This window comes from Schistocerca serialis, unplaced genomic scaffold (genome assembly GCF_023864345.2).
Source record: "Schistocerca serialis cubense isolate TAMUIC-IGC-003099 unplaced genomic scaffold, iqSchSeri2.2 HiC_scaffold_1097, whole genome shotgun sequence".
NCBI lineage: Eukaryota > Metazoa > Arthropoda > Insecta > Orthoptera > Acrididae > Schistocerca > Schistocerca serialis.
In genome coordinates, this window is record NW_026047290.1 from 12,501 (window position 1) to 17,500 (window position 5,000).

The window sequence follows — 5,000 nt, forward strand, 5'->3', positions numbered from 1 at the left end:
GTCGTGGACCGGCAATCACACCACCTGCACCCGTTCGTGCCCCACCCCAACCGCCCAACTCGCATCGCCAGCGGATGAACGGCGGACGTTTCCCGCACTCGTAAGGTGCAATTCACACCTATAACATGCGTTTCATGAAGAGATATTTCCAATATGCGACATTCCCGCTGTCCCTATTCATGAGCTGCGAGCTGTACCACGTACAAGCTACAGACGCGATCGCATTGCTCACTGTACGGATTCTCATGCTGAGCCATCAGCTAGGAAGCGCCCCATCCATGTCGGCACCCGTGGGCGTTGCACTCGCAGTCGCAAAAAACGCTGGGCAAATATATATCTCGGAAGAGTAACGACAGTCCGAGCCTCCTGGCGTTGCACTCGCAGCCGCAAAAAAACGCTGGGCACATATATGTCTCGGAAGAGTAACGACAGTCCGAGTCTCCTGCGTGGGAAGAGTCTTTCTAGGCCCTGACCCACGGGAAGGGTGTAGCTTCCCCCATCCCGGACATTTGACGTCGTCACACTACCGGTATTGACTAATAGACTGATTGCTGATAATCATTAGCCATACACTGGGGGAAACGGCCGACAGGGGCGGCAACATAGTGGAGCCGCAGTGTCACTAATGTACAGAGATAGAACAGTTTCGACTGGAACTAGAGTAACCGTATACACGGCACTGATTAGTAATAGATGCAGAGCCATCAGAATACAGATAATATATACAACCGTCCCTATACATGCTGAAAGACTCTGCACACAATGAGAACCACACGTCAGCCAGACACTCTTATCACACACTACTCTCTTATCACACACAATATCTAACCACCAGCATGGAAGAACATCCAGTGCATCCTCTCCGCCACATGACACAATCCACACTATCATTACCAGACCGGGAGGTCCACCCAGAAAACACAATATCCCACCCTTCCGACATCCGCACATTGCTCAGCTAAGCCACGAACACCCACACATGTCCTACACAGTGGTGCACCCAACATCACAATACTGCCTCCTGTCACAGCACACAAACAATGGCAGGAATGAAAGACACAGATCTGCCACAACCATGGAATCGGAGCGCCGCCTGTCATGAGCCAAAAGTGCATCCTGACGTGACAAATCGGATAATACCGCAGGCATCCAATTACGATAATCACTATCAACGAACCTGCCGCCCCCCCCCCCAATACACCTTTCCCTACAACAATGTGTATCTGAACCTACGCTATATCGTACCTTAACCTAACCTATATCGTACCTTAACCTAACCTATATCGTACCTTAACCTAACCTATATCGTACCTTAACCTAACCTATATCGTACCTTAACCTAACCTATATCGTACCTTAACCTAACCTATATCGTACCTTAACCTAACCTATATCGTACCTTAACCTAACCTATATCGTACCTTAACCTAACCTATATCGTACCTTAACCTAACCTATATCGTACCTTAACCTAACCTATATCGTGCCTTAACCTAACCTATATCGTGCCTTAACCTAACCTATATCGTGCCTTAACCTAACCTATATCGTGCCTTAACCTAACCTATATCGTGCCTTAACCTAACCTATATCGTGCCTTAACCTAACCTATATCGTGCCTTAACCTAACCTATATCGTGCCTTAACCTAACCTAATTTGTGCCTTAACCTAACCTAATTTGTGCCTTAACCTAACCTAATTTGTGCCTTAACCTAACCTAATTTGTGCCTTAACCTAACCTAATTTGTGCCTTAACCTAACCTAATTTGTGCCTTAACCTAACCTAATTTGTGCCTTAACCTAACCTAATTTGTGCCGTAACCTAACCTAATTTGTGCCGTAACGTAACCCATGTTGTGCCGTAACGTAACCCATGTTGTGCCGTAACGTAACCCATGTTGTGCCGTAACGTAACCCATGTTGTGCCGTAACGTAACCCATGTTGTGCCGTAACGTAACCCATGTTGTGCCGTAACGTAACCCATGTTGTGCCGTAACGTAACCCATGTTGTGCCGTAACCTAACCCATGTTGTGCCTTAACCTAACCCATGTTGTGCCTTAACCTAACCCATGTTGTGCCTTAACCTAACCCATGTTGTGCCTTAACCTAACCCATGTTGTGCCTTAACCTAACCCATGTTGTGCCTTAACCTAACCCACGTTGTGCCTTAACCTAACCTACGTTGTGCCTTAACCTAACCCATGTTGTGCCTTAACCTAACCCATGTTGTGCCTTAACCTAACCCATGTTGTGCCTTAACCTAACCCATGTTGTGCCTTAACCTAACCCATGTTGTGCCTTAACCTAACCCATGTTGTGCCTTAACCTAACCCATGGTGTGCCTTAACCTAACCCATGTTGTGCCTTAACCTAACCCATGTTGTGCCTTAACCTAACCCACGTTGTGCCTTAACCTAACCCACGTTGTGCCTTAACCTAACCCACGTTGTGCCTTAACCTAACCCACGTTGTGCCTTAACCTAACCTACGTTGTGCCTTAACCTAACCCATGTTGTGCCTTAACCTAACCCATGTTGTGCCTTAACCTAACCCATGTTGTGCCTTAACCTAACCCATGTTGTGCCTTAACCTAACCCATGTTGTGCCTTAACCTAACCCATGGTGTGCCTTAACCTAACCCATGGTGTGCCTTAACCTAACCCATGGTGTGCCTTAACCTAACCCATGTTGTGCCTTAACCTAACCCATGTTGTGCCTTAACCTAACCCATGTTGTGCCTTAACCTAACCCATGTTGTGCCTTAACCTAACCCATGTTGTGCCTTAACCTAACCCATGTTGTGCCTTAACCTAACCCATGTTGTGCCTTAACCTAACCCATGTTGTGCCTTAACCTAACCCATGTTGTGCCTTAACCTAACCCATGTTGTGCCTTAACCTAACCCATGTTGTGCCTTAACCTAACCCATGTTGTGCCTTAACCTAACCCATGTTGTGCCTTAACCTAACCCATGTTGTGCCTTAACCTAACCCATGTTGTGCCTTAACCTAACCCATGTTGTGCCTTAACCTAACCCATGTTGTGCCTTAACCTAACCCATGTTGTGCCTTAACCTAACCCATGTTGTGCCTTAACCTAACCCATGTTGTGCCTTAACCTAACCCATGTTGTGCCTTAACCTAACCCATGTTGTGCCTTAACCTAACCCATGTTGTGCCTTAACCTAACCCATGTTGTGCCTTAACCTAACCCATGTTGTGCCTTAACCTAACCCATGTTGTGCCTTAACCTAACCCATGTTGTGCCTTAACCTAACCCATGTTGTGCCTTAACCTAACCCATGTTGTGCCTTAACCTAACCCATGTTGTGCCTTAACCTAACCCATGTTGTGCCTTAACCTAACCCATGTTGTGCCTTAACCTAACCCATGTTGTGCCTTAACCTAACCCATGTTGTGCCTTAACCTAACCCATGTTGTGCCTTAACGTAACCCATGTTGTGCCTTAATGTAACCCATGTTGTGCCTTAACCTAACCTATAATGTGCCTTAACCTAACCTAAAGTGCGCCGTAACCTAAACTATATTGCGCCTTAACCTGACGCACGTTGTCGCTGAACCTGCTCTGTAATTGTTATGCAACCCGTTAAAGTAGTGTAGTGTTGCCTAACCGCAACCCTCGCAATATAGTTCGCTACTCGCACTGCCCGGTCCCCTGTGTATCGCGTCATGTTAAACACCTTGCAGGTGTTGCTGACTTTCCACATGCTCCTGCTATACACTGTAGTGTGGATAGCAGCAGGACGTACATGCCCCCCCCCCTTCCCCCCTGCCTTCGCAAGCTGGTCGGTGAGAAGTTTGCATGTTCAATGCCCTTCGCATGCCGACGTACTCAGCCTACGTTGTGGTACGGCCTGTCACCTGTCCGCCGATGTACGCAAAACCCACAAACTGTACTGCACATTGCTCCGTATGTACTGAATGATACATCGTGGCCCATGTGACCGTATGACGACAGCGCCTAGCAACGGCGGACCATACAGTCCAAATATTGTGCACGCAGCTACGTGTCGTCTCCCTATAAGAGCTGGATTGCAGTGTGGTACGCCATACAGACGTGTGGGAGGAACGGACGCCCTGGATGGCGATCAGCATGAGCAGTCTGTTGATGTAGTGGAGCGTGTATTCGGACGTAGTCGTCTCTTCTCACACACCGTGATAGCATGTTGCACCGCGTTCCACATCTGCGACATGCTGCAGAGGCGGGCTGACAGTCGTTCGCGCAATGGACACCGCATACGTACGGGGTCTACCTTCCACGTGTTCTCTAGGCGTGCACATGTTGTTGCGTCTATGTGGGCAGACGTAGTGTGTTGTGACACCTGACACAGGCATGCAATACTCGTTGCAAATGGCGATGGACGTGTACGTTTGCTGGTGACGTTACGCAAATGAACAACCGGTAACCCGTTGTGGTGCGGTTGTTCTCGCTAGAGGTGAATCAGTGTTGGCGACGATCGGTCGAGCTATTAACCGGTTGTTTCAGGGATACCCACCATGCCCACGAACGTGAAAGGGGACCCACCATGCCCACGAACGTGAAAGGGGATCTGGGTGTGAGGCGATACGCGGCGGTGGCTGGGTGGGACCGTCCCCGGCCGGTGAGGGGGGGCCGCCCGGCGTGCTGGCAGCGCGGTGCGTGGGCGCACGCGCTACAGCCGGCTGGTGGGGGCGGCCGGTGGCAGGCGCGCCGGCCGACGGACGCGGCAGGCGGCGCAGCTGCGCGCCGGCGCCCCCTGCTCGCGGCGCCTTGCGGCCAAAGTAGGTCCTCGCGGGCCCGGTGCGAAGCGCGGTGGCCATCTGCAGTGTGCTGGTCCGATTGAGGACTTTGTGCGCTGAGGATGCGCCGCCGCCCGGCGCTCGGCGCCGCGACGCCGTCTGCTGCTCGGTCGCCCCAGCGGTTCTCGCAGGTGGTTTGTATCGCAGCTGTGCGGACGTGTTGGCGCGTGCGCTGTGCTGGGAGAGTTCGCTTCGGCA